This window comes from Phyllobates terribilis, unplaced genomic scaffold (genome assembly GCF_046119375.1).
Source record: "Phyllobates terribilis strain yellow unplaced genomic scaffold, ASM4611937v1 Scaffold_9__5_contigs__length_417890890, whole genome shotgun sequence".
NCBI classification, from domain to species: Eukaryota; Metazoa; Chordata; class Amphibia; order Anura; family Dendrobatidae; genus Phyllobates; species Phyllobates terribilis.
The window spans coordinates 332,681,546-332,694,684 of NW_027362769.1; positions in this window are offsets into that span (position 1 = coordinate 332,681,546).

Below are 13,139 nucleotides of genomic sequence, written 5' to 3' on the forward strand. Positions count from 1 at the left end.
GCTGGAGGTTCCTACGTCCTGGAGGATTAATCCGGTGTTTCATGTTTCTCTGTTGAAAAAAGCTGATGTGTCGGATGGTGACGCCTCTGCCACTGTTCCTCCGGTGGTGGAGGACGGGGAATATGAAATTTCCCGCATCCTAAATTCTAGATGGTATAGAGGGAGTTTGCAGTATCTCGTCGCTTGGAAGGGTTTCGGACCTGAGGATAACTCATGGGTGAGGGAGGATGATGTTTCTGCTCCCAGACTTGTCAGAGCGTTTCACAGGAGGTTTCCTGGTAAGCCTGGGCCTAGGGGATCCGGAGGATCCTCTTAGAAGAGGGGGTACTGTTACAACTCTCCTGTTAGGTTTTTTTCAGTTTGCTGGTCACATGACCATTTTGCCTATTTAATCCGGCTCCGCCCTCCTGGCTTTGCTGGACTTCATTTGTATTTACTACTGTTGAGCTAGCTTGTTGCTCTGTTGCCGTTCTCTGTTAGTTTTGCTAGGTCTTCTGACCCCTATGCCTTTTTGTTGTGTGTTTGTCTTTGACTGCTACTATTTCTGCTAGGAGGTGTCCAACTTTTCCCAGTCCCTAGATCTTGTAGGGATCCCTCCCTCACATCTATAGGTCTGCGTTCAGACTAGCCGAGGACTTTAGCGGGTCTGATCGCAGGATCAGGTTCCCCGTTACATCGTAGGGATCTAGTTTAGTTCTATTGTAGGGACAGATCTCCTCTCTTTCCTTAGTCTCTGCAGCGGATCATAACACATGATTGTTATAAGAGAATTCGGCCCATGGTAGGAGGTCCACCCAATCAGTATGGTGGGCATTGACAAAGTGCCAGAGGTAGCTGGTAAGGATTTGGTTGATCCGCTCCACTTGACCATTGGACTGTGGATGGTAGCGGAGGAGAAATCCAGGGTGACATCAAACAGTTTACAGGTAGCTCTCCAGAAACGTGAGGTGAACTGAACCCCTCGATCGACACGATGTGGAGGGGTAGGCCATGGAGACGAAAGATATGGTGAAAGAAGTCCTTAGCTAGCTCTGATGCAGACGGGAGACCAGGCAGAGGAAAGAAGTGGGCCATTTTAGAAAAGTGGTCCGTAACCACCCAAATGACTGTACAACCGGCAGAAACAGGTAGATCGGTAATAAAGTCCATAGCAATGTGTTGCCACGGGGCCGCAGGTACGGGAAGAGGCAGGAGATGACCGGCTGGTAAATGTCTGGGAACTTTGTTGCGGGCACAAGATGAACAGGCTGAGATGAAGTCTACCACATCCTTACGCAGGGTAGGCCACCAGTAATGCCGGGTAATGAGCAGGAAGGTCTTCTTTTGGCCAGCATGGCCAGCCAGTTTAGAAGAATGACCCCAGCGAAGAACCTTCTCACGGTCTGGAACCGCTACAAATGTCTAACCGGGTGGAAGACGAGTCACATCCAAGGGGGCCACATTCATCACCTTGGAGGGGTCGATGATGTGCATACGCTCCTCCTCTTGATCGGAGGACAGGAAGGATCGGGACAAGGCATCGGCTTTGACATTCTTGTCCGCCGGCCGGAAATGTAGGATGAAGTCGAAGCGGGCAAAGAACAAAGACCACCGGGCCTGACGCGGATTGAGTCTCTGGGCGTTCTGGAGCTATGCCAGATTTTTGTGATCTGTATAGATGATGACCGGGTATAGAGCCCCTTCAAGCAAGTAGCGCCACTCCTCCAGCGCCAATTTGACCGCTAGCAATTCTCGGTCTCCTATGGAGTAGTTGCGCTCAGATGAGGAGAAGATTTTGGAGAAGAAGCCGCAGGTTACCATTCTCCCGGAAGAAGATTTTTGGGTGAGCACCGCTCTGGCTCCGGAGGAGGAAGCATCAACCTCCAAGTAGAATTGTTTATTGCAGTCCTGATGGTGCAGCACTGAGGCAGAGTAGAAGGCTTGCTTTAAGGAAAGGAAGGCCTCCTCGACTTCGGGCGACCATACCTTGGGATTTGCCCCCTTACAGGTGAGCGCAGATATGGGAGCAGTCCGGGAAGAGAAGTGTGGAATGAAGAGACGATAGTAATTGACGAAGCCCAGGAATCGCTGTATCGCCTTCAACCCCTCCGGACGGGGCCACTTTAGGACAGCAGAGAGTTTCTCGGGATCCATCCGCAAGCCTGTCTGAGAGATAACATAGCCCAGAAATGGAAGAGAGGTCTGTTCGAAGAGGCACTTCTCGTATTTAGCGTAGAGGTGGTTCTGCCTGAGCCTAAGCAGGACCTGACGAACATCCCTCCGGCGTGTAGGAAGATCCGGAGAGAAGACCAAGATATCGTCCAGGTATACCACCATGCAGGAGTAAAGAAGATCACGGAAGATGTCGTTGACCAGTTCTTGGAAGACGGCGGGAGAATTGCAGAGACCGAAGGGCATCACACGGTACTCATAGTGACCGTCCCGGGTATTGAATGCCATCTTCCACTCGTCTCCTTGACGGATACCGACCAGGTTATATGCTCCACGTAGATCCAGCTTGGAGAAGATCCTGGCACCTTTAAGGCGGTCAAACAACTCGGAGATGAGTGGCAGGGGGTATTTATTTTTTACCGTGATCTGATTGAGTCCTCTATAGTCAATACAGGGGCCTAGCGAGCCGTCCTTTTTTTTGACAAAGAAGAATCCGGCTCCAGCCGGGGAGGTAAACTTCCGGATGAATCCCCTAGCCAGATTCTCTTCAATGTACTCAGACATGGCCTGGGTTTCGGCCGCAGACAACGGGTAAATACGCCCACGCGGTGGAGTGGCGCTAGGTACCAGGTCGATCGGGCAATCATATGACCTATGAGGTGGCAATGTCTCTGCTTCCTTTTTCCCGAAGACGTCTGCATAGGGCCAGCAAGGAGCCGGAAGACTGGGTAAATTAGCTGGGGTAGGTGGTGGACGAACCGGGCGAACTGGAACCAGGCAGGTCTTATGGCAGTCCAGCCCCCACCGGAGTGCTTCACCAGATTGCCAGTTAAACACGGGTTCATGTGTCTGGAGCCAAGGTAGGCCTAGCAATAGGGAGTGAGAGAGTCCGGGTAGCACATGGAAGGAGATTTTCTCAGAGTGCAGCATTCCCACCTGCAGGGTTAAGGGTTCCGTGACGAGCAGGATGGTCACCGGAAGGAGTCTTCCATCCACAGAGGCGACTGACAATGGTTCAGCCAGAGATTTGGTGGGAGTACGGTATTTCTCAATCAGGAACTGGGAGATGAGGTTTCCAGCAGCTCCAGAATCCAGGTGGGCGAGTTCAAAGTGACGGGTCTCTCCCCAGGAGATAGAGATAGACAAAGTCAGTGTCTGAGAGGGCTTACTTTTGTCTAGGGCAACCTCTCCAAGCGGACCTAGACACTGGAGTTTCCTGGCCTCTCCGGGCAGGAACGGATCAGGTGCTTCTTACTACCACAATAGAAACAGCTCCCCTCGGCTCGGCGTGACTCTTTGCGAGATTTGACCATCTTGGTCTGGTCGATCTTCATGGGCTCGGGTGAGTTCGCCCGGGGAGTGACAGATGAGGAGACAGGTCTCTGGAAAGTAGGAGCAAGGCGGGGAAACCTTCTCTCATGGGTGGTCTCTTTGGTGCGTTCTTGGAACCGGATGTCAATCCGGGTAGCTAGTGACACCAGATCATCCAGGGTGGTAGGAATGTCCCGACCGGCAAGCTCATCTTTAATCCGACCGGAAAGACCCTCCCAGAAGACGAACACCAGGGCCTCGTTATCCCAGGCAAGCTCAGAAGCGAGGGAGCGGAACCGTATGGCATATTGGCCCACGGTGAGACTTACCTGGTGGAGACGTAGCAGAGAGGAGGCTGATGAGGTCTTTCATCCCGGTTCATCGAAGACTTTCCGGAAAGCAGAGAGGAAAGACGACAGGTCGGACACCAGGGGATCCCCTCTCTCCCACAGGGAATTTAGCCAAGCCAGTGCCTCCCCAGTGAGATGGGACATGATGAATGCCACTTTGGCCCGGTCGGAGATAAACTGATGTGCCAAGGCGGGGTCTCCACCAAAACGAGGCGGTGCAGAAAGCCGAGGACCGGGGCTGGATGCCATGGTATGGGTGGACAGCGGTGCTGCCGGAGCGGGAGTCGTACGACTCGCAGCAGACGCAGGTGGAACATTCAGTGTGTCCAGGCGGGAGTTGACACTCCGCAGGTAGTTTAGGATGGTCTCCTGTTGGGATCTCTGACGGGACACCTCCTGGAATAGTTGAGAGAGCGAGGGGGCTTGGGTGCCACCGGGTTCCATGGCCCGAGCAAACTGTTACGGGTCCGGGTGGTGGAACCTCTGTGCCACAGTGCAAGGAGGGACCCAGAGGGGCTTAACTAAGTATCTACCCGAACCGATCCTGGTTGGACGGCGGCTAACGACTCCGTGACAAGGGAGGATCCGAGCAGAGGGACCAGGTGCTACTCTGGGGACGACCTTGTAAGAGAACAGGTGGCTCCCACGGGTCAGATGGCTGGGACTGACCGGCATGACGGATGGACACAGCAAGCAGGCAGAAGTCTCTGGATTAGCTGATGGGTGGTCACGGTACGTGACAGCAGAGCAGGTAGGAGTCTCTAGGTTACCAGGCAGGAGGTCACAGCAAGTGACAGCAGGAGCCTCCAGGTAGGCTATCAGGTGGTCACGGCAAGTGACGGCCAAGCAGGCTGAAGTCTCTAGGCTAGCAGGCGGGTGGTCACGGCAAGTGACGGCCAAGCAGGCTGAAGTCTCTAGGCTAGCAGGCGGGTGGTCATGGCAAGTGACGGCAGAGCCTCCAGGTAGGCTCGCAGGAAACAGGCGGGTAACAGGCAAGCGCTCCCAGGTGAGCGGGTTAGCAGGCACGGCAGGTAGCAGGCAGGTAAGAGGTGAGTGCTCCCAGGTGAGCGGGCAAGCAGGCACGGCAGGTAGCAGGCAGGTAACTGGCAGGTGCTTCCTGGTAAGCAGGTGGAATTGCCCATAGACAGACTGGCGGATGACCGGAGACAGACTGTCGGGCTGGAGAGTAGACAAGCTGGCAGACAGGACTGGTAGTCAGGCTGGCAACGGACCTGAGGGCTGAAGCAGAGGTAAGGATACTGTGCAACAACTTTTTCTCAGGCACCTCCATTTTGGAGGAGGTGCCTTATATATGGGAGGTCCTCCGGAAATTGGCCGGGGATTCCTTAGGACGGCGCGCGCGGCCCCCTTAAGAGAGAGGGAGCGCGCGCCCTAAGCACAGGGCCCGGGAGGGAGCGTGCGTCGACCGTCGCAGGAAGAGGAGCGCAGGAGGACGCCGCGCGGGGAGCGGGGAGGTGAGAGGGACGGCGTGAGAGGGAGGTGAGAAGGCAGAGACGCCGATGCTACACCTAACACAATCCTAACCCTAACACAACCCTAACGATAACCCTAGCACAACCCTAACCATAACACAACCCTAACCCTAGCACAACCCTAACCCTAGCACACCCTTAACCTTAGCACAACCCTAACCCTAACACTAGCACAACGCTAACCCTAGCACAACCCTAACCCTAGCACAACCCTAACCCTAGAGTTTATTTTTTTACGCCATTCCTCGTGTTCTATAAGTGATTAGACAACTTTATTCTTCGTGCGATTACAGCGATGCCAGATTCTTATTGTTTTTTTTTATGATTGACAGCTGTCACACACTAAGAAATGCTTTTTTTTGCAAAGACTAGTTTTTACATCACCATATTTTTAGAGCTATAATTTTTCCTTATTTCTGTCGACTTGTGACGCCTTGTTTTTTGCGGGACGAGTTGACTTTTTTATTGGTATCATTTTCAGGCATGTGACATTTTTGATCGCTTTCTATTCCGATTTTTGGGTGGCAGAATAAACAAACACCAACAATTCAGGAATTGTTTTTTTATGCCGTTACACGTGTGGTAATATTGATAAGGTATCTTTATTCTTCGGGTCAGTATGTTTACAGCGGTACCACATTTATATAGTTTTTTTTATTTTTTGGCGCTTTTACACAATAAAAACTATTCTATCGAAAAAATAATTTTTTTTGTATAGCTTTATTCTGAGAAGAGATGAGCGAATGTTTCAATATTCGACTCAGATTACGATCGCCGAATTTTCAATATTCGTCAATGTATTTGTCGAATGATTGTCTAACGTTTCCGAACGCCATGGGATTCAATGGGGGGACAAAAAAACGCACACATAACACCTTAAAACGGGCACAAAAGCTACCAAAACACATCAAATTAGGGGTAGACACCTGGAAAGTGCCATCAATTGACCCAGAGTACAAGTTCTATAATTATTATTACTATTACAGCGATATTTATTCCGTGGCACTTTACATGTGAAAAGGAGTCACCGTCGGTGACTCATCGACTGGTACAAGAGGAAAGAGGACCATGCCTGTGAGGGTGCACTAACAATCTACAAGGGATGGGTGAGGATACAAATCTTGTATGCGATCGTAACAAGAAGAGATAAGAGGGAAGTAGAGAAGAAGTTCTTGGAAGGATGGGAAGTTGCGTGCAGGTAACTAATACAGGGAGACTAGGTCACACATGTTTGAAGGAGACAGGTTTTCGATGGCTTAGTATGCCAAAGTTAGGCTTTTCAACTGGAGTCTCTGGGCAACAGGGAGTCAGAGCAGGGATTGACAGAGGGGAGAAGCCTAGGAATAGTGGGGTGACAGGTGGATTAATCGGCCAGCACAGCTTAGGATAGATTGGAGGGGTGTGACAGTGGTAGAAGGGAGGCCACAGAGCAGGAGTTTGTAGTAGTCAAGGTGGGAGATGATGAGGGTATGCACTGGTGTTTTTCTACATTCATTGTTGAGGAATGTGCGGATCCCCGAGATACTTTGGAGTTGGAGTCAGCAGCAAGTGGAAAGGGCTTAGATCTGACGTTTGAAGGACAGAGACAAGCTTGTGGGACTGGGGAGAGTGTGCAGCCATTCACTTTGATAGATAGGTCAGTTGGGGGTGTGAATGAGATGGTGGAAAGATTATGCACTCTGTTTTATCCATGTTAATTTTTACAAATCTAGCAGAGAAGAAAGTTGAAATACAGGACACACATTGTGGGATTCTGGTTAGTAAGGATGTGATATCAGGTCCAGAGAGGTAGATCTGTGTGTCATCAGCATAGAGGTGATACTGATAGCCATGAGAAAGTGAGCTGTCCCAGGCAGAAGGTGTAGATGGAGAAGAGCCTGGGTCCTACAACTGAACCTTAGGGGACACCGACACATAGGGGGTGAGATGAGGAGGTGGTGTGTGAGTGGGAGACACTGAATGTCCCGTCGGTTAGGTATGAAAAGATTCAAGACAGGGCCAAGTCTGAGATGCCGAGAAATGAGAGTCTGTAGTAAGAGGGTATGGTCTACTGCGTCGAAGGCAGATGACAGGTCTAGAAGGAGGAAGACAGCAAGTGTTGGAGTCCCCAAAGCTTGCAGGACAAACATCTGTATCTAACACTTCCTCCAGTGCTTCTGCATCCTCCATCTCCTCTAGAGCCTCAACCTGCGCACTCAGCCTCTGCCTTACTAAGACACATTTTCCAACAATGTAGAGAGAATCCCTCCCACCTCCATACTGCGCAGCCAGGGCTCACCGTAATCAGGCAGTCCTCAAATTAATATGCTTTGGAGATCACAGTCATACAACCGAAGAGTTGCGGACAGTTCTCCATGACGAGTTTGAGCAATGGCTGTTTCCACTGAACCTCGAGCAAGGGAAGGCAATGAGAGATAATGGTGCAAACCCGGTGGCGGCCCTATGCCGGGGCAACCTCAGACACGTGCCTTGCATTGCTCACATCCTCAACCTGCTGGTACAGCAATTTCTCCACCACTATCCCGGCCTGGATGCGCTGCTACAGAAACCACGGTGTCTGCATGCTCACTTAAAACAATAAAAATGAGCAGGATCTTTAGTTTAAAAGCCAGACTACTAGGCAGCGAGCAAACTCCTTCATGATGATACAGACCACCATCTCCTTAGCTTACTGGTACTTTTCTGTAGGAATGAGCTTGTCTGCAACCAGCCAGGAATATCCAGTGAATGGCATGCCTCCGTTTGGTATTAGCACCCAGTACCAGAAGCAAAGCCATCCACAATTTCTGTACCTCAGGAATTTTATTCGGTAGACTGGCTGAGCAAACATTAGTTTCTCACAAATTAGCTGAAGACACTGAGTGGCAGCAGGTGCAAGTTTCTCCAGCATGACCTGTTTGTTATTGTTAGATATCAGACGGAGAACATAACTGGGCTTTGCCAATGTGCCAGATTGTATCTTAAGTCTTATAGACTCTGCACTTGTGGCCTTACATTCTACAGGATGGTGGGGAAGGAGATAGTAGGTCGTGGAGTTGCATTAGCTCCGGTAGTGTTGAGGTGAGGTGGCAGCGAGGCAATGGCAGGCTGCAGGCTCTCTTGAAGAGATGGGCTTTCAGGTTGTGTCTGACGGATCCAAATATGGTGGCTAATCGAACGTGTTGAGGCACAGAATTCCAGAGGACGGGGGATATTTGGTAGAAGTATTGGAAGTGATTGGGTGAGGAACAAATAAGTGTGGAAAGAAGGAGGACTTGGAAGAACCGGAAATTACAGAAGGGAATATATCAGGAGATTATTTCAGAAATGTATGGAGAAGAAAGGTTATGGATGGCTTTGCACCTCAGTGTTAGTAGTTTGAACTGGATACGCTGGGCAATTGGGAGCCAGTGAAGGGATCTTAAAGATTGCAATCTTAGGGATTTCTGGAGCCAGTACGCAGTAAAAAAGCAGCCATAGAGTGTCCGGGAAACTTGCCACACACTTTTCTTAGCCAGGGATGCTTCTCGGCAGGGTTGGACTGGCCCTCCAGAGAACTGAAGAATCCTCCAGTGGGCCCTGGCTTCTCCATCAGGAGAGTTCATAGCGCAAACCTTTCAGGTTGTGATGATGATGAGGCCATCCATCTCCTTAGTTTTCTGTTACTTGGAATGCAAGCGCAAGTATGTAGCCAGCCACCCACCCACCGGCCGCAATGCTAAACTGCCACATTTCTGGACAGCTGCTTGCATTTGAAATGTTGCCTTTTAGGCTCATGGTGGCCGAAGCTTTTCACAACCTCATGGTGGCGGCCGGGTCTCCATACTCAGGCCCCAAGCCGCCACTATTTCTCCTGGTGCCATCCCCGACTCCCACAAGCACGGGTCCCAGAACATTACCCGTGCCCTCTCCAGTGCACTTAGTTGGGAAGTACCGCCTAACCACAAACACGTGGACAAATGCATGTGGCCAGGGACGGAATGGAGCCAGTCCACAGTTAAAAAAGCAGCCATAGGGTTGTCCGGGAACCTTTCCACACACTTTTCATAGCCAGGGCTGCTTCTCAGCAGGGTTGGACGGGCCCACCAGAGAACCAGACAATCCTCCCGTGGGCCCTGGCTTCTCCATCAGGAGAGTTCATAGCGCAAACCTTGCAGCTGCTATGGGGCTCTTTAGCTGGGGAGAAAGGTGGTCCCTCAGAATCAAATCCTCTGGTGGGCCCAATGTTCTTCAGTCTGACACTGCTTCTTGGTGAGAGTTGTATTTCACCACAGCCATATTCTTTAGCTCGGCGAAAGGACTGGCATAGAGGGAAACCGTATCTACTCCGGCTGTCATTTCTCCCAGGAAGTCCTCTAATGCAGCTTGTTGCATGAGCAATGGCAGCCTGTCCAACATCAGCTCACACTTCTCAGTGGTACTTAGTCACAGACAAAGATCTTTTTTTTATGCCTTGAATTTATTCACTACAGAGTTGGACAATGGCCAATGCGTTTTGAGAAATAATGTGCACAAGCAAAGCCACGGTTTAGGCCACTGAAGTCATAAAACTAAACTCATACAGCTTTCCCACAGACTGAAAGAGGGGTATCAAGACTTCCAAGACAGCCAAGACTTCCCTGTCCTCCCGAAGACGACGACTATCCATGCTCTCCTCCTCATCCTCCTCCTCCTCCTCCTCATTATCACCCAATTCGCATTGAGATGAGATGAGGCTAGGCTGCATAGTTCCATGCTCCGCCTGCAAAGCTTCCTCTTTAACTGTGAGCACCAAGCGTTTCAGTAGACAGAGAAGCGGGATGGTGATGCTAATTATGGCATCATCGCCACACTCCATCTTGGTGGAGTCCTTAAAGTTTTGGAGGATGGCACAGATGTCAGACATCCCTGCCCACTCATCAGTTCTTATGTGCGGAGGCTGACCTGAATGCCGATGGGCATATTGAAGCTGGTACTCAACAATTGCCGTCTGCTGCTCGTAAATCCTTCCCAACATCTGCAACATTGATTTCCAAAATGTGGTGATGTCACACAGTAGTCTGTGAGCTGTAAACTGCATAAGCTGCTGAAGCACTGCCAGGGTGGCGGAATCTATAGCTGACTTTCTGAAATGAGCATACACGCGGCGTACTTTCACAAGCAGCTCTGGCAGATCGGTGGTAGGTTTTGAGAAACCGCTGAACCACTAAGTTGAGCACATTTAGTGCTCTCTCATTACTAATGTGAACCCCTGTATGGAGAACAATATCAGCACCGAAAAATTAATAGATGAAATATAGCCTACTTTATATACCACGGTACTAAGAAAACTAATTTTGATTATATCTTGTGTATAGTGATGAGGGAGCACTAAAATGCTCTGGTACTCATTGTTTGGGTCTAGCAAATTGGAATGCTCGAGTGCTCGGACCGAGTAACAAGTCCAGTGAATGTCTATAGGAAACTCGAGCATTTTTCCGGCGGCTCCACCTGGCGATCTGCAGAGGGCCTAAAAATTACCCAAATCGATGGGAACAGTTCTCAAATGACATGAGATCAGCATGGGGAAGACCCCTGGAAGCATTTCGGATGCCCAGATCACAGCTATCAACAATGTTGTCAGAGGTATTACGCCACTTTTACGGACTGACAATAAAACTTGCAAAAACGAAACCAAAATGGATTTTCCTGGGAAAAATGTTAAGGAACATCCTTTCCAGGGTAATGACTTGTAAATAAGGCAAAATAAATAAACAAAAACAAAAATTCTCCTCCACACCAAGGGCTATGTTCACACGTAGCGTTTTTGATGCGTTTTTGCACTTTTGCATTGCTTTCAACCAAGACAAATGCATTCATTGGGAAATGTCATTTTAACATTTTACAACCTTTTCTGGCCATGTGGTGTGTGACACATCATCAGACATATGCATACAGTGCTGAAAAGACATGGAAACAGTATGGGGAAGACCCCTGGAAGCATCTCTGACTCCCAGGTCACTTCCTAAAAGTGTGCCCATCATAAGCGATCCTTGACACATGCGAAGATGCCTACCGCCATGCACCTGTCATTGCAGACTTGCAACAATCACCGTCCACACCCTTGTCCCAGCGCAGCGTTCAGTTGTGCCTACCCCATTCCTTGGAATGCAAGCACAAGTATGCAGCCAAACAGGCTGCAATATATTATACTGCCAAATTTTTGATAGCTGCTTGCACTTGAAATGTGGCCTTCTAGGCTCATGGAGGCGGAAGCTGTCCACCACCTCATGGCGGCGGCGGCCGGGTGTCCATACTCGGTCCCCAGCCGCCACTATTTGTCCCGGTGTCATCTCCGCCTTCCACAAACAGGGGTCCCACAACATTACCCGTGCCCTCCCCAGTGCACTTAGGTGGGAAGCACCGCCTAACCACAAACACGTGGACAGGTGAATGTGGCCAGGGATAGTACAAAGCCAGTCCACATTAAAAATGCAGCCATAGAGTGTCCGTGAACCTTCCCAAACACATTTCTTAGCCAGGGCTGCTTCTCGGCAGGGTTGGACGGGCCCACCAGAGAATCCTTAGGTGGGCCCTGGCTCCTCCATCAGGAGAGTTCATAGTGCCGAGTGATCTTAATCCTGGTTATTTGCTTAAAAAGCAATCCAGAGTACACCATTTTTTTGCTCACTCAAGAATAAAGCCAGATCTGTTCCATATTACAGCAGTAAAAATCCAGAAATTTTAAATGAACGTGGAAAATATTGGCCTCCTTTTCCATTCTGTGTGTCGGTGAAGATATTCACACTACTTCTCCATGTAGAATAATATTAGAAGATTACAGGCCTGCTATTTAAAATCGTAGTTCTCTGTCAGACATATCACATAGAACTGCGTTCCAAAATCAAGCATTTCTCATGTACGTGGAAAATATTGTCCTCCATTTAAAATGGGCAAAGTGTGTGGCAAAGGACGGGGAAGTGGACGTGATGGTGATGGAGCATGCAGAGGCCGAGGATGCGGCTGTGGGCAAGGTGAAATTGTGTCACAGCAAACATCCACATCTTCTCCATCGATCTTCCTGTCCCAATTACTAGGGGACTGCAGAGCACCAATACTGCACACATAGCAGTGTGAAAAGATTATTGTTTGGATAGCAGATAATGCTTCCAGTCACTTGGCCATCACCACCTCCACCCTGTCTTACACACGGTCAAGTCTCAGTAGCCGTGAGTCTGGACCACATATTACTCGCTCTAATGCTCCTTCCTCCCACCATGCCGAGTGCCCGGAGACAAGTGACCCCACACTTGGACACTTGGACACTCAGAATCGCAGTTCACTTTTCAATTTGTAGATTCAGGCCTCTCGCCCACCCACCTTCAAGCGAGTCAAAAGGAGAACGCGTGTAGCAATGCCCAAATATTGTAACAGCCACGGTCACACAAAGGCGACGGTGGTAAAGTGCAATTACTGTCGCAAGAGATAGATGATGATGATGAGACACAATTGCCAGAAAAAGTCAGGAGGAGGACCAGGGTGTGGAAGTGGAAGACGAGGTGGTGGACAATATAGTAACTGATCTAACCTGGCAGGGGGACATACAGAGCGAGTACAGAAGCACACAGGGGAAGGGAGGTGAAGCACCAAAACAGGCAGGAAGAAGCAGTGTGCTGGCCACAGACACAAGGCAGGAAAGCGTTCCTCGTAATGCCAACACGACGGAAGTTGCCAGTACAACTGTCCAGCAACAGTGTGTGCGGGTGACACCACTGTTTCTTCTGCTGTTGTGCGTGCACGCCAATCCCCTGTCCATGGCGAATGCCAAGATGCCTTCCGCCCTGCACCTGTGGTTGCACACTCTTAAGTAGCACCATCAGCAAGTACGTCCACGTCC